Genomic DNA, 26,904 nt, shown 5'->3' on the forward strand with positions numbered 1-26,904 from the left:
CCCCTCCTCCTCTTCTCCCCCCCCTTCCCCATCGTCCCTCCCCCTACCCAACACCCCTCCCCACCCCATCCATCCCACCCCTAACCCCCCACCCCCCAAAAAATTTTCCTCCCCCTTCCCCCCAACCGCACCAGAGGGCGCTGCGGGCCGGCCCCGGCCCCGGCCCGGCTCGACGGGGCGGGGAAGGGCGGGATGTGCCTCCCTCCCTCCCTCTCTCCTCCCTCCATCCCTCCTTCCCCCCCTCCCTCCCTCCCGCCCCCGCCGCCCGGCCGGGGCTGCGCTCCCACGGCTGCCGCACACGGCGCGGCGGCTCCGAGCCATGCGCCCTCGGCGGCGGCCGGGCAGCGCGCCCCGCAGCCGGGCTCTTCCCTCGGGACGTTCCTCTGGGGGACTAAAAACTCTGTGGATACAATGAAGTGGCTCTGGGACTCTTGGGGTAGCAGGAAAAATTAAATAAACCGATGTAAGTTTCTCTTTTTTGTTGTAGTTGTTGTTGTTGTTGTGGTTGCTTGGTAATAAAAAGGAGAGCCAAAGATGTCTGGTTGTGAAAATGTTGGAGGAATTTGGCTTGTGGGGATTTTGCCTTCCCCTAAAGTTTTCCCCTCGAGGTGGGAGCGCTGTCCCGTCCGGGCAGGGTGACGGTGAGGCTGCCGGGCTGGAGGAGAGAGAAGTTGGCTCAGCAGAGCTTGCGCCGGGGTGTAAAAGTGGAGGAGGTAGAGATGTAGGGTTTGCTGTTGAAGGGGAACTCTGGCTGGGAATATGTGTAGTTTCCATCTCGCTTCCGCGTCCAGAAGTGCCGGAAAGAGATAACAACACAGAAAATACTCTGCAAATTGTTCGGTAATGTCATGTGGTGTCGGATGTCTTTGAATGGAAATTTAGTGGCACGTTTTGAAGGGAAGAAATGAGCTAGAATGGTTATTTCCGCGGTGGCAGGGAAAATTAATCATTCTCCTGTATCATGAGAGTGCTACAGATATTACTTGTAAGAACTGTCATAACATATTAAGTATATATCTTAATAACACCACTCACCTCAAAGCCATTTGTAGAACACCCGTGCTTAAAACACTTGGAGTTTTTAACGGCATACATTAAAAACTCCACTTGGCTTATGCAAGTAAAAGGAAAACAGGGAGAGCTGTGCTGCACTCCGGCAAGGTGATCATGATTTTATCAAGGCAGCCCCGGGGGGAACGGTGACATACTGGGAGCACCGCGAGAGAGAACGAAAGCTAAATTAAACTAAAACTTATGCAACCAAAGTGTGGCTGCAATGGAAATAAATCAGACTTCTTTATTATATTTTTTTTCTGGAGATTTGGGTGAGGAGGTGGAGATGAGCTTCTAAAAAGTGGAGAAATACACGAGCTGCGTGCACCTACGGCAACAGGTTTTGTTTTGCCTGGAAAGGATGAGCTGAGCTTTGTGGGTGCTTGAGCTGAGCCTTTCCAGTTGCAACTGGGGCAGCTGCTGATCCCACAGACGGGCGGTGGATCCGGAACTGGTGGCCCCGATTTCTCCCACAGCTGGGGCGACGAGCAGCTATTCCCGAAATACAGGGCGTATGGTGGAATAACCGCGGCGATTCAAAGAGGATTTGTCAATACTAAAAATAAACAGGCCCGCAGATGTGTCCTAACGGGTCATGTCCAGTCATAACATTTTCAGGGCGGATGTGCCGATTTCACGATTTTGCTTGCACGTGTCCTGTCCAGGGTGCTGAAGTTCATTTTGCTGCTATTTCCCAGGATTTCTGGGCTTTGCAGGAGTGGTTTTTGGAGGCTTCCTCTCGGGTTAAGGCGGTGCAGGTTGAGTTGGAGGGTCCCCCCTGGGTGGCATGACGAGGACGCAGGGATGTGTTTTCAGACACGTATATTTGATCCGTCCTTTTGGCGTGGGAAAGCAGGCCAGGTGGAGCCGCAGATGGATCCAGCAGATCCTATAAGCTTTTGGTGGCAGAGAACTGGAAAGGTCAGAGCTGTAAGGCAGCGAGGAGTGAAACCCCCTTATTCTAATGGACTAAGAAAGTGGTGGTTTTGAGAGTGTTGCTGCTTACTGGTTTGGGTGTCTTGCCTCCGATGAGATGTTGTCTTGTTCCAAAAACGTTGCGGGGAACCCTCTGTTGGGATGCGATAGGAATGATGCAAATGGGATTGGAATGATGCCCAATGATTTCGGTAATATTTTTGTTTTTCTGGTGTAGCCTTTTCAAATGGCAAACACAGCTGACGGAGACCTTCAGAAATAGAGGGTGCCTAAGAAAAAAAGTGTGTCTTTTGGGGGAAAAGTGTCTCAACAATTAGGCAATGGAAGCCTGCGCTGCAAGTTGTGATATTTTTAGATTAATGTGCCAAAAGGTCTCAGCTTTAAGTAGTGGGGTTTATGTAATCTTTGGTATGAGACAAATCACGGTATTGCCAGAAATAAGCATAGAGGAATATGTTATTAACTTGTATGTGTTTGGAGTTTCATGTTGTAACGTGTTTTTTTCTCAGTTCTTGAAATTAATTCTGAATACTTTTATCATGCAGATTTGTACTTTTTGTTTAGGACTCTCAAAGGGCTTTACAGACACAGAGGATCAGATTTTGATACTGTGTTTGCATGGAGAAGTAGTTTATGCTGTGAGGAGTCCTGTAGATTTAAAGCATGCAAAAACTCTGTACAGTATGGTTGAGAACTGATATTGTTTCATAGTCTCTGTCACTTGTTAGAGATCACAGAGGAACTCAGTTGCATCATTGGGTATGTAGCCCAAATATCTTGACCATGATGGGTGTATGTAGATCATGAGGCTTATGGGTATAGAGTTTAAAACTGCAACACAGAGGAAAGCATTGTATTCTTGGCTTGAATCAGAAACTAGCCTCTGTTCATGCTATGATGGACTAACCCCCATGGGACCAGTTAACACCTCCTAAGACTTTTACAGGTACAGAAAACGGCTGAGTAGTGACTGTGTTCTTGATTTAAATGCATAGCCATAACTATATTTAAAATTTGTATTGATAGAAAATAACATTCTGAAAGGCATAGAAGATTTATGAAATATAGCTGGTTTTAACTTCTTTAAAAGTCTTATTTTTGGTATTAGACAGGTATTCATCTCTTCTTTACTATTTTCAGTTTAGTATCTGAAAAGAATCCTCTGGACATGTATGTGAGGAAAGAACATTTTGGGTTGCCTGTTAAAGCGTGTTGAGTGGTTATTCGGAAATCCTGGTCATGCTTTTTGGAAGGAACAGTTTATCATCTGTCACCCCCTCAGATGTCTTTGTTTTTGGAAGCTCAGTTTGAAAAACACAGAAGAGACCTGTTGTTTTCATAGGGTGGTTGCTCAGTTCTTCTTTAAAATTACTACCTTGTAAGTTGTCTCCAATCGTCTTCAAGAATTATTTTGGAAAATTATAGGTCTGATAGTTAAAAGGCGGCAACAAGTAATTTCTCACTTCTGTTAAATAAAACTCATCTTTTACAAAGGCAGTGTCTCTCTGAAGTATATACTTGACTTCTGCTTGTGTTATATGCTATCTTGTGGTAGAGCCTTAATCAAAGTATGAATTTATATTTTAAATTCTGTCACTGCTTCTCCCTTTTACTATCTGTTGTTGTTGATGCCTGGAAGTGCCCAAGACAAGGCTGGATGGGGCTTTGGGCAGCCTGTGCCGGCAGGAGGTGTCCCTGCCCATGGCAGGGGGGTGGAACCGGATGGTACTTAAGGTCCCTTTCAGCCCGAGCCTTTCTTTGTTTCTAACCTGGAGGAAAAGACACAAAGTCACTCGGGTATATTCGTATGTGCTTACAGTGGATATCTATTCCATGGTATCATATATCTCTGCAAACAGTTCAGATAAGCATCTGTTTGTTTATCATTAAAATAACCATCGTCCTTATGAACACTGGCCAATACAAAACCCCTGCTATATTTCTGTTGATCTTGTTTTATTATTTATTTTGCAAACCAAACTGATGGGCCCACTTTGACCTGGCTCTGTCTCTTTGGGTTTCTCTTGCAAAGTGACAGTTTCTAAATCAGGAAGGAAATCAGGTCACATTTCTGGCTCTGCAGGATTTATATCACTGCTCTTCTTTCAAAGTAATTAGAGTTACTAATAATGAGGAAAAGAAAACTTTTCCAGAACTGGTATGTCCCTAACCCCTCTCTCCTTCTTGCTGTTTTTGTGTCACAGAAGAGATACTGGTAGTTCAGAAAGTTTGTTGTGGAGGATCCTTTTGCTCCATCAGTCAGACAGTGACCTCCTTCAAGTTGAGCTGCAGGTGATGTGGTCACTCTTAAAAAGATGCCTTCCTTTCCTTATATTAACAGTTTCCTTCTTTATTCCGTACTCGTTCCAGTATGGTGTTACTGGGCCAGCTGCGGGCTGCCTGGTCCCAGTGGGTGATCTCCCTCAGTGGAGCTGCTCAGGTTTCAGCCTGGGAGAAGAACGAGGAGACTGACAAAGAGTTGTTCCCATCCTAGTCCCTGAGCAGGCTGGGGACAGAGGAGCGGGACAAGATAAGAATAAGAGACACAGTGGTTTTCTTAAATACATGTAGCACCAGCTATCGTGGTTGTGATTTGTATCCCTTCTTTACAGTCACAGTTCACTGGGGCATATTACCAGGGAAGTTGGCAACTGACTCTCTCCTTTAATACGTCCACCTTTGAGGTGGGGCTCAGCCTCCTGCAAGGAGGTTTGCAAACCCTTTGTGTGCAAAATTTTCATTCATGTCAAAAGACCCCTTATCTTTCATGGCAAAAACATGCCTCCCTGCTCTTTGAAACCAACAAAGCCATTTTAATCACAATTCTGCATGACAAAAATGGCTCTTTTTTTTTTTCTAATCATAATATTGCAAGAGCTTTTTTTAAATATAGAGATATCACACATCAAATAATAAAGTTGTACCAAAGCAGGCTGAAAATTTTAAAATTCTGTTCAGCACTGAGTCTTCCTTTTATTTTTTTTTGAATTTAATTGATTTTAAAGTGAGAACATTTCTTATTTACCCTATAGAAAATAAGTCTGTTCCTTATCAGATTGTTTATTTCAACTTTCAGCTTGAATTCAACTTCCCTGGCTCACTAAGCATCCACTAAAGAGGCTTTTTGCTTCAGTGCTGGAAAGCCCTGCCAACAGGTTACAGGTTGTTTTTAAACCTTGCTGGATTCCTAAGATGCTAAAACCGCTCTGCATCGTTTGAAAGTTATCATACTTTACTAATTTTAATCTAACTCCAGTGTTAGTATGGGACATTTAAAAAGTCATACTGACGGTTAATATTTGAGTGCATAACACTGAAAGCAGACTGTAGGCATGAGTAAGGTGTCTGTGTTAGAAGTAAGGAGTGTCTCTCAGTCATGGAGTTTATAGGCTGATTTTCACCAATAAGCCAGGTTTGAGGGTTTTTGAGCTGTCTTGTCTTGGTGGGATGCAGTTGTTGTTTGTTTCGTGTGTTGGTTGGTTTTTTGTTATTGTTATTATTATTATTATTTCTTCTTTCCTTTTTTTTTTTTTTTTCTGTTTCTAAATGCTTTAAGGGAAATTGAAGAATCTGTGCAATAGGAAGGTGTAGGAAAACTTGCCCTTGGACAAATTCTTTCAAGACCCATTAGCTGGAGATAAATTAGATACTAACTTTTGAGGCCAAAATCCATTCTCAATGACTCTATTATTCATAAAGTGATTTTTCAAAGATTCTTTTTCGTATCGTAATGAAACGTTCCCTTAACGCAAACAAACAGGCAGTGTTGTTTGTGTCTCAGTGGCTCAATATGCCACCATTCCCCCTGGCTGGCTTACAGAATACTGACAAAAAGTCGCAGGAGCCAGATGCCCACTTGGCCCAGGGTAATCAGAACAGGGCAGCACAGAGGGATCATTTCTGGCAATTTTCAGGGAGCAAAATCCACCCCTGTCAGAGCCAGCTGAGGTTTTGTGCCCCACTGCCAGCCCACTTCAGTCCTCCGAGAAGCGTTTCTGCTGCTGGGCTGTACGAGGGCAGCTATTGCCCTGGGGAAATCCCCAAAAACTTGAACTTTTCAAAAAATCATACCGGTGACGATTAAATAAACCAATAAATCCTCGCTGGTGTGTAAAGCTCATAAAATTGAGCAAGTCTGTGATGAAAATTTATTTTTTTCCCCCATGATATAGCCACCAAAAAGGGGTAGAAGTGTTAGGGGGAGGCTTTGCATGGTGGTGGGTAACTCTGCAGGTGCCTGTGCTGCTGGAGATGCAGCACAAGCCGCGGGACAGCACGGGTGGTGGAAGGGGAGCGTGAAATGATGAGAGAGCTTCAGCCCAGCTTGCACAGCTTGGAAACGCATCATTAAAGCATTACAGCCTGACCTGTAGACAGGCATTTAGCATTGTCCCAGGTCTGACACGTTAGTAGCTGTTACATAATGCACAATTATAAAATCACGCCAAAGCCTCTTTAAAATACCTGCCTGATTACAACAGGGCAATTGGGCTGCTTTTAATGGGGCTGGGTGCTGCGGGTAAGGTACCCCCTGCACCAGCGCATATTCCCCTCCCTGGAAGCTTGAAATGCTTTGCCAGGTGGAGCTAACAGTGCCATTCCCTTGGTCAGAAGACCTCCTCCCTCCAAAACTCCCCAGTGCTCGTGTCCTCATCCTGGTTCACCTGCCCATGCCTGCTCTTATGTTACAGGGGTTGTCCTTTGCGTCTGGACGAGGGTTTCTACCCACCCCTGCTCCCCAGATACAGCACAGCAAGCACGGCAGCATGACGCAGCCACCTCCTTGCCCTCCCTGGGGCCATGCACATCATCTCTGTTGCCTCCCCGACTGGAGTTTGAAGCCCCGACATCAAGTGATGTGCGGCTCCCATGCTGCTGGAGGGGGCTGGAGGTACTAAGAGGGGCTGGGAAGCACTGCAAGTATCTTAAGGATTTTTTTTCTCTTTATCTTTAAACAGTGTTCCATGTTGAAAAGTCTAATCTCCCTCAACACATGCATGTAATTCCCATTCATGGGAGAGCAGGCGCTGCTGCCGGCATGCTCAGGAAATAACCCCGTCAGAGCTGCGGTGTGTGGCAAAGTTACCCGTAGCTTGCTGAAGTCCTTGTCACTTTTTCCTTCGGTTCATTTGTCAAGCAGAGGGCTGGATTCTGCTCTCAGCTCCATAAATCCAGATCGACTCATCTGACTTCGGTGGAGCTAATCCAGATTTGTGCAGCAGCTTCCCCGAGGACCTCCCGGTTTCGCTCTGGGTGACAGTTAGTGTGCCAGTGTCAGAATACATCTGATCTAGCCAGATTCCCTGTCTTGAATCATTAGTTATTCCTTGGCAAAAGTTTCTCAGAAAGAGCTGTTGTATTTGAAAACAATATACAAATTCTGTTGCTAATGTTAGAAAGTACAGGATTTTTTTTTCCCTTACTGTTGAAACTAAATATAATTTGAAAGATAATGTACGAGAATTTAAATATAGCATGCAATTATACATTGCATATGAATAGTTTCTCTCATTTTTAACGTTTAGATTTTTTTACCAGTCTTTCTCAGCAGACAGCTGTTAGATAAAGAGAGAAAAGTGAATAGTTGTTATGAAACGACATGTCATAGCTAAAGGAGAAAAAAAAAAAAAAGAAAGGAATCATCATATGAATATCAGAGGAAAAAGACAGAACAAGTCATCTCTCACTTCCTGTGCCTTTTGCTCCCGTCATGTCCTTTCTTGGCACTTCTGAACTTTAGCTAAAGAAGCAATTTTTTTCCTGAACATAATGCTTAAGATCTGCAACAAATTTCCATTGCACTCCTGTTCTGGATGGGTTCAGGGAGTTTTGAATCAAGGCTCTGAATTCTTCACAGGAGGATGAAATGTGAGTAGAAACCTTCCTAGGAAAGTCTATGAGTTCTTGGGTTCCTTTACCCTTAGTGGAAGTCTTGTTTGATTTGCATTGGGTTTTCTTTCCTATAAAGTTGCCTACACTTGACAGTTCCCAAAGTTCTCTCACACAGTGTCCCAACAAGCAGCTGCAAGGTTTACAGATGTCCACCTGGCTGTCCGGGGTGGCTCGGGCAACCTGCTTTGTCCTGTAGCTGTCAACACCCCAGAAACACTGCACTGGGTCACACATGGCTTCTTTTTTGGAGGTGGCAAAAAAGATCCCCAAACTTAAAAATATAATAATAATAAAATACTCATGGTGACTCCAGACTCCTGGGAACAGAGGAAGTGGCTGAATGTGAGGTTATGGTCTGAAAACATTGAAAGATTCTGGGCTGTGGTTTTCTTTTATTAATTAGCTAAAGTGATATTCAGAATCTGAAACCAAGGCTTTTAGGCACATCTCTGGTGCCTAATTCTGCTGGCTGTCTCCTTGCACGGTGAATCAGGAGACTGTTTATTGAAGTCAGTGATGCAGCGTTAACGTAAGTGCAACATAAGGGAGATGAGGGATTTGTTTACGAGCATAAAAATCCCCTGGACAGTTTAATACTAACAGTGAAAATTACTGAATAGCTGCAAAGTACAGGCTTTAAATGTAGCTGAAATAAGTTTTCTGGAACATTTCCAGCACTATTTTAAGGGCCTGATCCAGACCCCAATGCAGCCAAAGGTAAAGCTCCTTTTGATTTCTTTGGATGAAGCATTATATTTCTGAAACACCATTCCTGCTCCTAGAATTTTCTAAAAGTGTCTTTCAGGTGGTTTTTGATTAACTATTAGACCAGATGTAATGTCTTTTGTATCCCTTTAGTGCCTGGATTGGTTAAATATAAGAAGGAAATAGCATTATAATTCTGTTGCACAGCAAATTCTAATTTTCCATGTAGTTATTTATTGGACAAGCTGTAGAAAACTATCTTTTGTTGATTGTTTTCCCAAAGAAAACTGGTTTTACCATTGCCCTTACTGTGCATCTGTCCTATCTGTCCTGTAGCTTTTGAACCTGCTGGATAATTTGGCTCAGAGATTTAGGACTAGAAGATATTTGGGCTGTGCAAGTTTTGTCAAAAGAAAGGATGATCGTGGATAGAGAGTAGAGAGACTCAGAGAAAGGTCTTTTCCAACCTAGATGATGCTGTCATTCTAAAGAAGGTGACTGTAGGGTGACTCAGCCACATAACTTCACGACAGCCAATCCTCCAGAGATCCATAGGGGAGCAGATTATTTTAAGTAAAGTGAACTGTTCGAAGAATTTTTATTGTATTGTACTGTATTGTATTGTATTTTTAGTATCCCACTGCCAGTCTGGTGTCCACTTAACCTACATTAACCAGGTTCATGAGGTCACATAATGCCAGGTGTAGACTACGTAGAGATAATTGCATAGTTTTAAAGGAAATTTAGGGAACAAAGCTCTGGGATTTCGGCCCTTTTTGAAATCACATCTGAAGACTCCATCATAAAGATTTGTGTGCGCAGCTGTAAGAGTTTGTGGTCCTGATAAAGACCAGAAGAGATGAAAGAGGGACATAGATGTTGTCCCAGAGGGCCACGGCTGTCCTTCTACTCTAATCCTGCCCCACACATGGCTAAGGCTGGGTCGCTGTGCATGCCTGGGAGATGTTCGTCTGTACTGGCACCACATCAAGTATAAATTACTAACCATGTGTATACATACAAATCTATAAAAATCAGCAATAAAGCAGAGCTATTGAAAATGCAATTTTCAGCTGCACCAACTAGAACGCAATTTCTAGCTCCACCAGTTGCACACTCCCCTTTTTGCTGGGATCTGTCATCTGTGGTGTCAGATGGAGGATGTGTGCCTGCCTATTGCATGACACTGGTGCAAACGGAGCTGGGATGCAGCAGGGGATGTGCTGAGGACCCCCCCTGTGCATGTGCACCCTTGCAGCAAGGCCGCAGCTGCTTCTCCCCTGGCCATCGCTACGAGATTGTACGAGGAAGGGAAAATGGAGAAGTAATCCCCAGCTGACACCGAGCCTGCCAGGAGGCACCCGTGGCCAGCAGAGATTAACACAGCCACAGCGGGGACTGGCCGGGGTCAAAGGAGCACGGAGGTGGCCCCTTTCAGCGCCTCCTCCTCACCCCGCTTAGCTGCAGCCTTTGCCTTCCCTGAGCAGTCAAACCCGCCTTCTGCCATTGCTTACAGACCAAAATGCTTTTTTTCCCCTATATATTGCATAGGATGCTAATAGCGTAGTGAGCTTTCTGAGCTAATAGCTGGGATATAGCCTTTAGTAACACTTATAGTCTTTAAGTAACACTTATCTTCTGTGAGTCTGTCAAGTTACCCATCCCAATGTCAACCCTGTTCAGCAAGAAAACATGCTGAGCAGCAACATGTGGCTCCTGTGAAGTCTGGTGTCTCAGTTCAAGCACAACTTAGAGATTCAGATGTTCATTTGATGAAGAAACCGTGCTAGGAAGTGCAAGAGGGCAGGTATGCCAGCATGCTCCATGTTTGCTAGCTCATGTGGTGTTCATCATGCCAATGATTTCAGGTTCCTCAGATCCTGAATGAAACCTGGAGGAATGCTCTAGCAAGGACATTTTCTTCTCTCACTTCAGTGGACCAGGATCCCATCTTGAATGCAGAGCACCATCAGTTCATGCTCACTGATAATTGTGGCAGCTGAACAAGCAAAGTGCTTCGCAGCACCGCAAGGCCCAAACTAGGCCTCATGGCGGCCTGCAGCTCCCTCACGAGGGGAGCGGAGGGGCAGGCGCTGAGCTCTGCTCTCTGGGGACAGCGACAGGGCCCGAGGGAACGGCATGGAGCTGGGACAGGGGAGGGTCAGGCTGGGTGTGAGGGAAAGGTTCTGCACCCAGAGGGTGGTCGGGCACTGGGACAGGGTGCCCAGGGCAGTGGGCACGGCACTGAGCTGCAGGAGTTCAAGGAGCGTTTGGACACTGCTCTCGGACACAGGGTCTGGGTTTTGGGTGGTCCTGTGTGGAGCCAGGACTCAGTAATGCTTGTGGGTCCCCTCCAAATCAGGACGTTCTGTGATTCTAGGATTCTAGAACTCAAAATGCTGGACCTTGCACATTTAGTTGAAATATCCCTATGTTGGTTCTAATTTTCTTCCTAATGCTAGCCTGAAAGCTAGTTCTATATTCATAGCTAGTTTTGTGCATGTTTGAATGGCTCCCTGGTACATTATTTCTTTAGGTAGGTTTCTATAATGTTAATGAATGTGAAAGTTGTGATTAGCACGGGAGATTATTGCTTATAGCAACTACACAATGTATTAGGCAACCCATCAGTCTTGCTGTTAGAGCACTCTGCAGAATTCGATAAGTGACATTATTTACACAGTTGCCTTTATGAGCCTGAGAAACTTTGCAAAAACGTGTTATAATCTGGGCAATAGCTTTGCTAAAAAGCAAGTTAGCTTCATCGATTGCATTTCTTCACTTTGGTTACTGAACTGCGTGCTAAAAATAAATTAAAAAAAGCCATAATTGAGATCAATCTCTAATTGATTTTGACTTGTCGTGCCCAGTTAAAAGCAGAACCGATGCTTTCTGGAATGTTACTGATGTTCAGAGACTTTGTAGAGCTGCATGCGCGGAAAAGCATCAATAGCAAAAAGTAAGATCGCTTGATTTGGGCTTCATACAGAATTTTTGGTACTTAAATGTCAGACTGAAGTTCAAGTGTTCTTCAAAGTCCAGCAAGAAACTTCAGTGTCAATGAAATTCCTTTTAAAACTGTCCTGTGACGCTTTGCTGCCTGTAAAGGCTGGTTCCTAAAACCAGAAATCACAGTGATCCATGGACTGCGTAAGCAAAGGCTTGGCAATGGGTGGTTAACGTGGAGAGCCTCCGATGGGGGGATCCGTGGTGGGATCTGTGCTCTTCACGCGACGAGAGCCAGCCTCAGCTGCTCCATGGCCGCTTTGACTGTGGGTCAGCCAGGGACAGACGCCCCGAGGACAGCCGGGACGGGCTGCACGGCTCCGTGCTGTCCCCGCACAGGGCTCACGGCGGACTCGGGTTGCAGCTCCGGTGCTAAACATTGTGGAAAACGCTCTTTCCGAGAAGCGTGAGGTCAGGTGGGGACCCACGCACCGTGTTCCTTTCCTCCATCTCCAAAAATACCGCCTCGCTCCCTCTGCTGCTTTTCTGGATGTTTTTCACTGGACCGCCAGCCCTGTGCCCCAGGGACGGAGGGAGGGGAGAGCCAAAGCAGAGGACAGCCTATTTTTAGGCTGACTATCTCCCACTCCCTGTCATGCTGGGTGCCAATGAGGTGGTGTCGCGGGGCGATGCTCGCCTGTTTGCAACACAGCCCCTGGAGCAGGAGAGGAGCGGAGATTTGAGCCATCTTCCTGCAGGCAGGGAGGGACCCCATGCCTGTCTAGATCAGCAGTAATTTTTCACCTTTGCATCTGTTTATTTCCAACTGGATAGCTTTCTCATCCCTCCCCTCACATTTTGTAACAGAGCTACATAAATGCTGTACTGTGCAGTGTTTTCAAGCCCAAGTGCAGGAATTCTGTTTGTGCCTTTCACTTGATTTCGTAGTGGGATAAAAAAAATAAATACAGGTTATAGAATTTAGGCTCAACTGCATCCATCAGAGATTATTAAACTGTAACGTGAGACTGTGATCACTTCCTCCATTTCCATAATAGCAGAGGAGTCCCCATAATTCATTAGTGTTGGAGCTAGAGCATATATTACCTAGAAAACTTGAATTCAGGGAGGTGGATTTTCCGTCCTTCAGTCTTTGGTAAATTGGCAGTCTTCGGAAAATCACGGTTAAATTATTTGGTTAAATTATTTTGTTAAAAGTGTGCACATTGTGCCTTATTTATATATCTTTTGTTCCAGTTCCTGGCCACTGGATTTCTTCTATCTTTGTCTGGCAGGCTGCAAAGCCCTCTGTAATATGCGGAGTAGCAGTATTGTCGTGGCTGTGTTTGTCCAAGGGTACTGGTACAGAGGTGAATTCATCCTTTCCCTTTCTCTTTGGTATGATGGAGCTCTTTGCATCATTTACCATAAGTCTGGTTGCCAGCCTGTAAACGTCCTTGGTGATGCTTCCCTCAGCCTTTCTAATTCATCTCCATAACCCTTGAGTTGGCGACATCAAAACTGAGCACTGTAAGGGGGCAACATTCAAATTATATTTGTGCCCTCTCAGCGCTGATTAACCAAGCCCTGCATCAGCTATTCTGCTCGTTTGGCCAGAAAGCAGAGAGGCCGACGGTCACTCAGATCTTTCTGTTTATCCATATAAAATCCTGCCACAAGTGCTTTACAGCAGTGTTCCAAGACCTAGGAAAGCAACATTGATACTCAGAGTGCATTCTGGCCAAGCCTCTAGTAACCTTTGGGTACAGTTGTCCTGACTTGTTGATTTAAAAAGTCAAGCTATAAAAGCTTCTGTATGTAGTATTTCTTTGTTATTTGTAAAATGGAAAAAATGTCATTCTCGGCGTGTTATTCCTCTGTTGTATTTTTTTGCCCTGAATACAAAACAGAAATCTGTATTGAACATTTTTGCCTTTTCTATGGCATTGCACCTGACAGTACTTCCACAATACATTTTGGTCCTTGTGTTTGAAAAGTTCATTCTTGTCTTCAAAAAGGCCAGTGATGTCTCTAGCCACAGATTTCTCACTGTGTCTTTTTTACTTTATTGTTGGAACCTAAGTCACTTTTATCATTCTTGTCTTCCTTTTATTTTATTTTATTTTATTTTATTTTATTTTATTTTATTTTATTTTATTTTATTTTATTTTATTTTATTTTATTTTATTTTATTTTATTTTATTTTATTTATTTTATTCATTTATTTTTATAAGCTTTGCGCAGTGGCACATGTGCAGCATTTCTTTGCACCATGTAAGGTATTTCGGTTGACACAGGAGAGGAGGCAGAAACTTTTCCAAGCCCTTCAGTGCCCAGGGAGATGACTGCCTCGTCATGCTGTGGCTGGACCTTTCTCTCTCTTTGCACTGCCTGACCAACATGGGATTTGCAGGACGATGCAGCAAGTATTTGGAGAGAGCTGGGAAATGAAGGAAGTTCAAGTCCCCAACATCTTATAAAGGGTGGAATCCTTTCCGAGTTGACAGCCTCAACAAAACAGATCCGCTTCACATCACCAAACCTTGATGCATCCCTTTTAATGCAGGACAGGCTAAGGAGGCTACAGCCCCACACCATTATCATATCACACCACCATCATATGGTGGCAGCTGCAAATAATCTCTTTTTCTCCCATAAAATCTGGTTGCATTGTCATGCCACCTTCTTCTGTGTTTCTGCTAACATGTAGTTGGGACTTCAGAAAATGAAACCAGGGCCAAAAACAGTCGACATCCTACAGCCACTTCCTTTCTGCAGCCAAGCAGTAAGTCACACCTCAGCATCCTAAACTGGAGACTGCACCAGAACAGCATCCTTGGGACAGTCAGTGGCCTCAGCACTCTTTTGCTGGGCTGAAACACCCAGGATTTTGGGAGAAGCCCTCTGCTCTGTGGGAAATCCCAGGCTGGGAGGTGAGCTACAAACACTGGGTGAATGAGCTGAGTGCTAAGGATTGTAAGGAAGAAAGGCAGCTTCCCAAATTATGATTCAGTGTCTACAAGCCAGTGATTTTTTCATTTACAGAAAGTACCAGAATTCAGTCTTTCAAGCCTCCTGATACTGGGGTCCCTTAGCAGGAGACCCAAGGCCTCCTGGCTCTGACTGAACGTGAACTCTGGGCTGATGCATATTTATTATTATTTTCTGTTTCATGCTGCTGATTGTCCCAGATGCAGCGGAGGAAAATGACTTTCAAATGAGAAGATTTTCATAAGCCTAGAGCATAACTGTACTTGGAATGCAAACTTTAATCAGTTATTATCTGGAAAAATGTCTAACAAAGTGTCAATCTCTGCTGGGTTCCCCAATCATCCTAACATCAGCTACAGGTGGCCCTGGGATGAAACATAATTCCTGTGTAAAGCATTTTGGGATCCTTGCAGGGATCTTGGAGCAGGGACCACCCACCTTTCTTATGTACTCTGAGAATAATTATAAATATGAATAATAATGGTTAATTTAGCTTGGTCAGAAAGCTTTGCTTCGCTGGGGGAGCAGAGTATTTTTAGTCTTGAGAATCTCTGAATGTTTTTGGCCAAATATTACTCTTGGATTTAAGTGTCTGCTTCTTCAGTTCAGAAGTCAGGTTCCCATACTCTTGGCCAAAGGAGTGCCCCTAATCCTAAAGAGGCATCAAACCATCCGGCACCCCAAAGCACCCAATGCTAGACACCTTACAAGGGGTCAAACCCCACATAGGTGGAAACTCTGCTGCAAGAGCCCACATCACCCCTCACCATCCCACTGCACCCTAGGGCTGTTCCCTGCCCCAAGAGCTTTTGCTCTGCACCTAAAAAATGCAGGTACCCGTGTAAGTGGTTGCAGTAAAGAGCTACCAGAGGAGGCAATTTTTTTTCAGGGCACAACCGGAGAGCCTACTTAGCATAGTTTTACAGGCTGCTAATGTGGTTTTATTGCTTCTAGGACCTGACCTATTATTGTTATGTGCTGTGGATGCTTTTATTCATTTGGAACCGGCCCAGGGATCTCTAACGGAGCTCTGCACGGCATGACCTAGGTATGCCCAGTGTAACACTCCTCCCCTGCACTGGGAAAGATGTTTTTTTTTGCACTGCAACTGGGAGGCTTGGGGAATTAGCCTGGCAGCACAGCTTACCTTTGCAGATGCTGTGCTCTAGAGCCTACAGGGTACTGGGGGACTACAGAGAGGGAAGGAGGGAGGGAGAGAAGGAGGGAGGGATGTCTCCGTGTTCCCCATCACTGCATGAGGCTGTAGGTTTCTTTTTGCTCTGTTGTGGACTCAGTGTGTGTGTGTGTGTGCAGAGCGCTTCAGTCCAAGCGCTGGTGTGCAATGAGTCATCCCCCTCTGCTGCTAATAGAAAACTCAACAGAGCCCAGATTAGAAATGGACAAGGGATGGTTTCTCAGACTCACCTTCCCCCGCACCGCTGAGCCCAAGAGTTGCACAGCCACGGCTGCTCTGCTCCATGCCCTCTTCTCCCTCCGATGGGTTGAAAACCCATGGGGGAGAGGAGGAATGAGGCAGAGGAGGGTGGAGGAAAATGCAGTGAGTCCGGGTTAGGCAAAGAGGCCTCATTCATCCTGACCCATCACCAGGACCACCCCTGCCTTACTATTGTTCCCATGGCCAAAATAATGGATCTTAGCATTATCTGCAGTCCTTTCAGCATTTACTATGTTTTGGTGTTGCTAGTTTTGACTTTCTATCCCATTTTACAGCCTCAAATAGCTAAAGTGAATGCTTGCTGTTTATTGTGCTTTTCATGGTTTCTTGATAATTAACAGCAGTTTTCTACAATTTTTTCCATGCTTAAAATGCTGATCCAGGCAGTACCATCCTGGTTGTGAGGCCGATTGCTGTCCTGAGATGTTTAAAAACCGACTGAAAAAAACTTACTTTGTCAAATGGTGACTTTTATGCCTGAATAGTCCATAGGAGCCTTGTTGGTGTTTTGCAAGTCTAAAGAGGTCTTCCTTGTTACCAGAAGTAGCAGCTTCATACTGAAAGTGGCAAAATTTTGTGTTATGTACGTAAAAGCTTTATATGACAATGGGATTTTGCACTGGGAGCATGGGTGCACATGTTTAGCTTTAAGCTAATTTTTGGTTCTCCCTGAAGTGGTCAGGCAGTTGGACTCAGTGATTTTTTAGGTCCCTTCCAACTGAACTATTCTACTCTACTCTACTCTACTCTACTCTACTCTACTCTACTCTACTCTACTCTACTCAAGTCCCAGGGGGCTGATGAAGGGTCTTTCTGCCCATAGCTCTCAAGAGTTTCTGTCATTCACTGCCATTTTTTTCCCCTCCAAAACTTTGCTTTTGCTTCCTACCAAGCAGGAGAACTTCCCACCTAAAGAAACAGCACTGGATTAAGGCTTTTAGCTAACAGGAGAGGGGCATATGCATGCCTTACACAGTTAATCAGGGATAGAGAGAAGGGGAATTTTGCTCTTGTGTGACCTGAGACATGCTTGGAGGTGCCTCTGTCTCTGCATGGATGACATATTCACCTAGAGCAGCTGCACTCTCACCATGTGCTTTGCTAGGTAAGATGGTTAAATGTGGTGCTTTGGTGATCAAACACAAAAAAGCTGTTGTCTTCACAGAGGCTGAGTTGTTCAACCAAGGTCTATGCTGCCCTCCAGTCCTCAAAATGGACCTCTGCTAGGGACCTGCCTAGCTTTTGCTCTGCATGGACTTTGTCATGCATATTGAAGTTGTGCTGTTAGGGATAAGAGAGCATTCAAAGTATTTCAGCATGAGTGGCTCTAACCCTGACCCTAGCCCCATATAGCCTCTGAAAATGCAGACTCAATGAAGCTGCTGAAAACATATTGGAGAGCTTAGCCATCAGAGCAAAATGCCTGTAAAATATTTTTAAAAGTAATCAAAAAGGCGAAAAAGTTGAGAGCAAAAGAAGGAGAAAGTGCACTGCTAGTTCAGTGCAAAAGACAATTGTACCTGCTGGTAGCAAGAACAACTTCATCGTCTGATGTGTGGACTTCTTCCAGCTTGTCACAACAAATACTGCTCACCCAAGGCTATTTGTTGCGTTAGCAATAAACCAGTGAACATAGGGAGCCGCAGCTCACGTTGGCACATAGGCTAGGCACCAGTTGCCGCTGGCACAGATATACTACTGTTTAGCAAGGAGGAGAACTGGTGAAGACATGAAATGGCACCAAGGGCACACTTTGTTTCCCACCTCCTCTGAACTGTGTGTTGATCAAGCCCAAGTGTTAAGTCAAGCCCCCAGTGATAGCATTATCTACCGTTTTGCTAGGAGTACTCAGAAGACACCTATCACCCTACAGCTGAGGCTCACGGCGCTTTGGTTATGATAGGACCAATCTTTATTCTAGGACCTGGCAGAGCACAGCAGCAGCTGACTTCAGATCCCAAATGGCAGCTGAGAGATTCCGCTAAGGAGAATCCTGTATTCAGCTGTGAATGAGTAGAGGGATGGTTTGTATCTTAACATAGGCAGCCTTATATAATGCAGCCAGAAAAACAAACAAACAAAGAGGTTGCAAATGACCCAGAGGACACATTGCAGAGAGATGAGGAAGAAGAAAGCCCACATTATTCTTGTTATACGTATTTGAAGGTAGTTCGCTGCTGGACATCACAGCTCAATCTTATTTGTGGTAAAATCACCTGGCTTTCATCAAGGTTCCTGTCTGTTCCAGGGACTGGATGACCAGAGAAACAAATGAGCTGCACCTTTTAGAAAAGGCTTGCGAGGTTGTCCTTGGCTTTCATGGTGGAACTGTATAAGCAAGGTGTAAATGACTTTGCAGCCCAGATTTCTCTCAGCATCTTTACCTCAACAGAGCTGTTCACAAGATAAAGGAATGCAGAGACAAGGGTCATGGGGAAGGAGCAGCTGGATGAGCCAACCTGTGGGAAGAGATGGTACTGCCTTGCCTTCTGATGGCAGCCTTGCAGCTGCCTGTAAGATAAGAACACGAATCCCAGAGATAGAGCAGATGTGGGCTTGAAAACCACAGGCTTGTTAATAATTGTGGACTAATATATCACAAGAGTGTCTACAGGCTGCCTTGGAAGTGCTCACATGAGCACGAGAGAGGGACAGGGACAGAGCACAGGGTGCCTAGACAGGCTGTGGACACTGATCTTTCAGACCTACACTGACCAACCCTCAAAAAGCAATTCCACAAGCACCAGTTCGGCCACCTACATTACATCTTGTATTTCCATATTTTCAAAGCCAGCAGCGCTGCTTTGTCTGTCGGGTGCTGGTTTTGAGGTGAGAGCTGCCCCCAGGAGCAGAGTTTGACTGATGGGGGAGCATCGTGGCTGTTGAGCAGGAAGATGACCTCCCATTGTGGGCATAATCGCTACATTCCTTGACTGGGAGAGGAGCAGAGCAAGCCTGCCTGTGTAGGACGTACATGGAAATGGCATTTTTATGGGAATATCTGAAATGCCTCTTACAGGCACCCAGTTAAACACTCCTCTCTGTCTGGCCACAGGCCAGTCTGGAGTCCTTTGAACTCCTTGCCCTCCAGGCAGAAGCTGGGGTTGAGTTCTCCTATTGACTTTCAGGACACTGTGTTTTCGGTAGTAGCCACAGCGAAGGGAACCCAGCTGCCTAAATTGCTGCCAACAAAGTTTCATGTGTCTCATCGGCCATGGTAGGTGTTTGACAGAGTTTTGTCTTCTGCAGTTATCGTGGCACTGTGTCCACTCACTGGCAGACCTCAGTTTTTAGCAGGGATAGAAGGCGGATCACAGCTGGTAGCCAGGCAGTCTGCCAGTGCACATCAGCCGTTTCTCGTGATATTTAGCAGCTGAACTAAGTTGATTTATTTATTTATTTGTTTGTTTATTTATTTATTTATTTATTTTGGTGTGGAAGCTTTGAAACATGTTGAACTTGCCATGTAGGAAAATGTCCTGTTAGTCCAGTGCTCATTGTGTGCAAGGGCACACAAGTTTGGGAGCATATTCCTGCTCACGGCTTAAAATGTGCTTTCAGCACAACATCGTGCATGCACGCCCTAGACCTCTTGAGAAGGTCCCAACGTCCTGTTTCTACGTGCAGATATACAACGTGGTGCATGTAGCCAGGGAAATAAAGCTAAAAGTGTGTGTAAATTCAGAGCCTGCTCTTTCAGCTCTCGTGTACCATATGCTGCTCTCGGGAAGAGTAGGATTTCAGCCCAGCAGTCAGGCTCCTGTGGGAGACTCGCACTGCCTCTCTGCTGCTCTAGTCAGAGGCTTTGTGTGAAGTTGCTACCCCTGAACTCAAACGAGGACTGAATACCACCAGGGAGGGCTGAATGGTTTTGGTGGCCTCACTATTCTGTATGGCGCTGCTTTAAGGGATTGATTCATGTCACTCTTGGTTTCCTCCTCTTGCTTTGGGAACTAAGTTTTAGACTTTACCATTGAAATGTGGAAGAGAATAAGAGGGGAGCCAAAACATTAATCTCTGAACAGCAAAACGTATTCTGCTTTTCTAAGGTTATTACCCTAAAATAAGGTAAATAAAACTCATTGCCTTGTGACTAGCAAAACTAATTCAGCTTTGTTTCCTAGCTCTTGTGACTTTAACTTGCCCTCCCAAGGCCATAGGCTCTTCCTGACAACTTGTGGGGCTAAGTGGCAATATGTGCAATGGCTTAGGGCTGTATGTCCTACTGAGGATTTATTTACATCCCTAAACTGACTGATATACTGGCTGCCATCTCTCAGAACAGGATAGGGGTTGGAGTTACGCTGCCATGGGGGCACTAAGGTTGATTTATTTTGCATAGCTCTTCATTTCAATAGGATGAGTGGGCATTTAGTATATCTAAAACGTCTACTTCCGTCTCAAGTATGGTTGAAATTGGCCAATGGATTCAAAAGTTATTAGAGGGGATTAAAAGACAGACAGCATGATCAGATAAGCCTGTTTCCTCAGAAAACTAGGCTAAAAAGGGAAAAAAAAAATCTAGTGCAAGGACTCCTGTGATGTCCTCTGTACATCCTGGTTTTTTCAACATCCACTGTAGTTAATACTGCAAGCTCTGAGTATTTACAAATGAGTGATGCAGCACGTACTGAAGCGCTGCTCTCCTTTGCTCTGTTTACATTACACCTAGAACACAGAATGTGGTTATCCCACTGATGTGGCATCAATCCTCTGTCTCGGGAGCCGAAATCTGTTGTGCATGCATAAGGAGTGGCTCCAGGCTAACTGCATCCGAACACCCCCTTGCCCAAACAGGATTTAGTGGCCAGGAGACAAGCCTCGTGTCCCTGTCCCTATTCACTGAGGGGCTGTAAGACACGCCAGCAGGTTGGCCATTCTGTATCCCAGAGCAGCTGATGAGGACTTTGCTTCTTCTCGGTCTAGGTGTGAACATGGACATGTTTTAGTTGATCACGGGTGTGAGCCTGTGTCCAGCTCAGTCCCAAATATACACTTGACGATCATCTTTCATAGTCGGCATCATTTTGCTGTCTAGAAGCTGCCAGTTCATAAATCAAGGTTTGCAGACTGGGAGGTGGGGAAGACCATGAGGTATTGTGTTTGGTCTCTAGATAAGCAGCTGCCACTTTGCCTGTACAGCAAAGCCAATGGAGCTTTGATCCCCATGTACATTTCAGAGCAAGCGCTGTTAGTCGTGAGCCCACCGTCCAGGAGAAGTGAGGGAAAGGGGCTGGATTTAATGGAGCTTTTCATCAGAGAGAAGGATGCTGGAAGGAAAGGCAGCCACAGCTGCAAGAAAAATAATAGTTAAAGCCTGCGAAGGTGTTAAGACTTGGTATTTAATTTCAGGCTACATAAAGGCATATTCTGGGGGGTGAATTTTTAAATGTAAAGGAAAGGTATGTGGATAAGGCTTGGGGTTCTGCCTTTTCTTGGTGTTTCCAGCCCAGTTTCTGTGTTTCCGTTTATATTGCAAAGCTGGTAAATTTTCAAGCAGACACACAAATCCAGAAATAAAAGGAATAGCTGGTCGTGAACCTGCCGCCCACATACATAGCCAGTGAGCCAGCTGGGTGCCAGCACTCCTCCCTCCCTTCCTGCTTCTCTGACTGTTGGCTCAGCCGTCATGACATGACTGAGACATTGCTGAAGTCCACGAGGCAGATTTCCCGGGCAGGGTTGGGAATGAACTCCAGAAAATGGTCTGGAGAGACCACCTTGGCTTCCAGAAGCTGTAGTGCTGGGATTCTGGTAGCTCCTGAGCATCATCAGGAAAAAGAGGTTTTATGACTCAAAATTGGTGCTTTGAGCTTTTTCAGATGAGCTGGTAGACAACATGGTTGTCAGAGGTGATGGACATCAGGTGAAATTCATACCTGAAGGTGAAAAGATTCTGTCTGGTGCTAGCTTGGGCTTTCAGACCTTCTGAGTGTGTCTTGACACAGCTCATGGTGCAGCTACCTACTTGCACTTCTTGCATGGGAAAGCAGAGGATGAGCTGCTGGGCAAAGCCTGGGAGAGCTGGGATCCCTTCCTCCTGCTGGTGGAAGAGGCAAATAACTTCAGACCATTCTGCCGTTCATTCAGTTCACGCTGTGTTTGTCCAATGGTAAGCAGCAAAGTAATTGCATTTCGTGCCTCTGGGTGCTGCTGTCAAAGAATGAAAAATAGCAACAGGAATTTCTGGGGCTGGGCTTCCGTTCAGAAGCTCAAAAAGTTTGTACGCTCTTGAAAATCCCTCCCTGCCCTTCCTTCTCAGCTGGGTGTTTAACATTATGAGGGAACACTTGGTACCATGCCTAGTCCTCAGGATTAGTAATTTGCTTTGTTGTTTGTGTTAATCTAAAGCCCCTGGCTATGCAGCAAAAAGTCAGCCAAGTTCGCTTCTTGGAGAAGTCTGGGAGGAGGTCATTAATCTGGTGTGCGTAATGAAGCACTGCGCTCAGAAGGGTCATTATCTGCGCGCTGCCAGCCTGCCATCCGGAAAGGACCAAGCCGCATTTACCCCGATGGCATCAGGTGCGCAGCTGGGAGGAAACCCCTGCAGCAGCCAGAGGAAATCTCGGAAAATGGCTCGCTGTCAGAAAGCAGTTTTCCTGCTGAAGTCTGCCCTCTCCTTTCCTCCCGGGATCTGCGGAGCTGCTGCCTTTTAGCAATTTGCTCTCTGGAAGAGGTTGAGAGTAGATGGCTTCTGCCCCTGCTTTTGTCGGCGTAGGTTTATGGGAGATGTAGGTGTGCACTGGTGCTGCCCAGGAGTGGGTCACAGTCTGGGTCTAGAGGCTGCAAGATGCTTTTTTTATGCCTCTACCCAGGCCTCGATCTCTGAGCAGTTTATATTCTCTGTATCTGTTTCTACCAAATGCTTCCCCCACCCAGCCACCTGCTGAAACCAACCCAGGCTCTTTGGTTTCTTTTGCTGCTAATTTGCGGTAGAGCTTTTTTTCTTTTCTGTGCTGCAAGAGGTATAGCCTCATATAACCCAGCTTGGGAAGACTCCTGATAGCAGCTCCCTCCCATCCTCCCCATTCCCGTTTGTCTTGTGTCTCGTTTGCAATTGCCATTATTTCATCCCTCTGAGGCACCTATTGCTAAGGCTCCCCCCAGTGATGGGTGCTGACAGACCGGACGCATAAATATTAAGAAAGGTGGAAAGAGCCAGAGTTGCAATTTCTGTGTGCAGAACGGCGGTGGAGATGCTGCTTTTAGAGCTGACCAACGCAACTGCAGTCTGGGCTCCTGACTAAAAAGCCTGTAGATGCAAGTTGGGCTCAAGTTCTGGCTGGGACTGGAGTTGTACATCTTGTACCAGCGAGGCAGAGAAGCAAATATGCTGGTTATACTGGTGATTTTCACTGGACTTAGTTAGGGCTTCGTCAGGAGACTGATCTGGTCTCTAATTGTATCCTGTTCCTTGTCTAATTTTCGTTGCTGGTAGGGTGAGACAAATTTGTTCCTAGGTGGTCTTACAGATTTTCAGTTTCCTGCGTCTTGACGTGAAAAATCTGATGTGAACATAAGCCCCTGTGCATGGCCCTAGAAATGATTATGTTAGCTGTCAATCTGGTACATTATCCTTGCAGTGCAGTATCACAAGTCACCTGTCTACGTGACCACCTTAATAAATCAGCGTGTGACCGCCTGGAATTGCTAGAGGTTTGGTATTATCAGAAAGCCTGATGGCAATATTCAGATACTGAAGGAACAAGAAAGTCTTGATTAACGCTGAGTTAGCTGTCTCTTCTCTAATGCTGTTTCCAGTTCAACGGATGTCTTGATAATACTGTTTGGTCTGAAGGCCATAGACTTATTGATGGTCACAGATCAAAATACCATCACTTCCAATAAATTATGCTGCCCTATTTCTGTTAAGAAGTACACCAAGGAGCAACATCTGTAAAAGCAAGGGGAAAATCTGAGCAGTCTTAACAATGAATCATAGTGCTGCTACCCAGAGCGAGAGTGAACATGACTGAAGTGCATTTCCAGAAGTGAAATTTGAGGAATGCAAATTTGAGGCTGGCAGTGGCTCTGTGTTGTGGACCCCACAGCACAGTGAGGATGGTGTTGTTTTTGGAGGATCCCAAATTCAAACTTTCCTTGCCTACATCTCCTTCTGCAGACCTCTTTGGCCATTTATCCCACCTTGGATCATGTATAGTTTCGGGAATTTGAAGATAAATAGATCAGGAGTATTGCAAAAAGGCACTTAATGTTTTTCTTACATCTCAGGATAATAATGCCAGAAGTTTGTGGTGGACCAAAATAATTTTAATGTTCACAGTGTCCCAAACATCATCTCTCTGTTATTACCTATGAGCGTGAGGCTGAGACTAGTGTGATCACACAAAGACCTCAATATCCCTGTAGACAATACAGCAAATTAATACTTTATATGATCAAGGTTTGGGAATGTACAACAATCCTCATTTTGCTAGGACTGATCTCTCAGACCAGCATGGAGTATGTCAGAGATCTTGTCACTTTTCCAAGGTTTTCACCTTGTCAGTACTCACTGTCTGTAGGCAAAGGGAGGCTCACCAATCTAGCATTTTCCAAAAATACTAACTTTCACTTACACAAAATGTGCAAATTACCTTCCTTCATTTAAAACTCATAGACTGTAGTATATTTTTGTAGTAGGAAACAGATTGGAGGACATCTTGTTTCAGAGCATGCAAAAAACTAACCAAAAGTCCAGAATCACTCACTTCTGTCCATTTACTACCAAGGAAACATAAAAGCAGCTGTTTGCACGGTCCAGGTATTTCCTTAAGATGAAAACTTTTGCTCTGTGACAACCTATGAGCATCCATTAAAGCACAGATTGTGGAGCAGAGCAGATTGTGTGGTTCTGCCCATCTGCACATCGGATACCCATGCTTACTTTTTAGTAAGAGCAAGGAGCTGGATGTAATGTCATGCAGTCATAATTCTTGGCAGTTGCTATAGTTCATATGTTTATAGGAAGCTGAAGCTTTGGAGCATTTATCAGATCTCTTTACACTTCCTGCATTAGTGCTTGGGTGTTTTTTTGTTTTTTTTTTTGCTGAGCTCTCGGTCTGCCGAAGCCCTCTTTGGCAGGGAAAGAGCCATGTGTCCAGTGGAATGTTTTGTGGAGGAATGACTGTGCTGAAAAAAAAAAAAAGGAGAACAAGTCCAGAAGCACCTTCCTGGACAATGCAAGTTTGTAAATTTAGATTTTTTTAAGGAGTTTTGAGAAGGATAGAGAACAACTCTCTCTCTAGAGTTTGGTGTGAAACAGAAATGGTACCTGTGAGATGATGAACTCTCCCTTGGAGGGGAGGAGGTTTGTGGCAGACTGACCTGGCAGCAGGCAGCACTTTCAGCCTTCTGAAAATGGACGGCAATGAACTCAGCTGTCAGCCTTGGGATGTCATTTAGGGGCTGGACTGAGGCTTGGAGCCACAGCTTGCAATGGAGGACAGGCATTATACAGCATCTAGAGCCAGGGCAGAGCTTCTAGCTGGGCAAAGCACATGCTGTCTCAGCCATGTGGACCTTAGCAGAAGGCTTTAGGGGTGCCGTGTGTGTACCTCCACCACCAGCCTTGCTGTCTGTGTTGTGGCATGGTGGCACAGTTCAGCATCCCTGGGCACCCAAGCAGGCGTGTGCTGCCAACCATAAAAAGAGGGTAATGTTTCTTGCTGTGCCCAGCCAAAGGAGAAGGGATAATCCCAGAGGTTCTCAGCTCTTGGTATGGGCCATGGGGGCTGAAGGGAAAATGATTTTCCTGGTTTTCCTGGGACAGCCTGTACATGCAAAGGGTTGGGCTCCCTATTTTCTTCCTTTCACGTTCCTTCCATCTAAGTTTAGGAGGTACGAGGGAAATAACAGAGGGTGCTCCAAGCTTCCCCACTCCTATGACCCCGTCACCCTGAATGATCCAAGTAGGGCTGGGGTTTGCCCTTAGGATAGTCATACGGTATAAAATTTCTTCTAGGATGAAATTCCTTCTTTTAATAAAAGCCCCATTTAAATAATCAAAGTCCTGGCGATGAGATGCAACTGGCTTGTTTGCCCAAGAGAGTGTTTCAGAATACTTTTACCCAACAGTTGGTCTGAGATCAAAAAGACTTGGCATTGCACTGTTTCCTGGATAACACGCCATCATTATTTATTAATCTGAATCAAAGTGCTTGATGTTTTCATGTGATCAGTTAGAGCCTTATCGTCTGCCTCCTATTTTTTTTTTAATTTGTTGTGTTTCAAGAAAGTTTTGAAGCTGTTGCAGTGGGAAATCCATAGCTTAAGTGGCAGCTTGCTCATCTTTTATTTATTTTTGTAATACTCCCATTGTTCCTTATTCAAACCTCCAAAAGATCCTTGTCCTCACTTAAAAGTTTTATGCTTGGATGGTAGCCTAAAGGTGACTTTTAAAAAGAAAAGCATGTTTTCCTTTGTTTGAGTAGATATTGTCCCATTTGTTGCTTTCTGATTTAAAGAAATGTCTCTTGTAAGGTCAAAACCAAGTAATTTTAAAATACATTTTTGTATTAGGATCAAAACGACTACGTTAAGTTCCCACATTTTTTTTTTTATATATACTTTGCAAACACAATCAGAGCGATGTCAAGTCAGTGGGTGAACCAGCAATGGGATGTGATTAGGCTGATTTCTGGCCTGTTTCCATCATTCTTGGAGAGAAAGTGTTTTTTATTTCCTCATGGAAAAATGTGATTTTCTATGAGAAATCTGCTCCCTTTTCATTTTGGAGGCTTCTTTGTTATACAAAGAAATTTGTATCTCAAAGTAGATGCTCTTTACTAAAATGCCGCTCTTATTGGAAAGGCATTTTTCTATAGAAATAGAACTTCAATAGGAAATTTGCAGTCAGCTGTTACATACAGCAGGCAACACTGCTCCCCCTTCCTCTCAAAAGGGTGCTTTCGTACAGAGCCTGC

At 44.9% G+C, this 26,904-nt stretch overlaps 1 protein-coding gene across 9 annotated transcripts in view; it reads left to right on the forward strand.

The window, feature by feature from the left end:
- The first annotated feature begins 263 nt into the window (after window positions 1–263).
- LOC308189258 (sodium channel protein type 5 subunit alpha-like) overlaps window positions 264–26,904 on the forward strand; it is a 208,839-nt gene continuing 182,198 nt past the window's right edge. For 4 of the 9 annotated variants that reach the window (XM_080579061.1, XM_080579056.1, XM_080579062.1 and 1 more), the window contains exon 1: window positions 264–463. The gene's annotated coding sequence lies outside the window, so the exon portion shown is untranslated. Of the gene's footprint in view, window positions 464–15,477; window positions 15,572–26,904 lie in introns of all 9 variants that reach the window. The other 5 variants (XM_080579066.1, XM_080579065.1, XM_080579067.1 and 2 more) reach the window with 2 other exon arrangements.

This window comes from Anser brachyrhynchus (genome assembly GCF_964034855.1).
Source record: "Anser brachyrhynchus genome assembly, chromosome: 2".
Classification (NCBI taxonomy): domain Eukaryota; kingdom Metazoa; phylum Chordata; class Aves; order Anseriformes; family Anatidae; genus Anser; species Anser brachyrhynchus.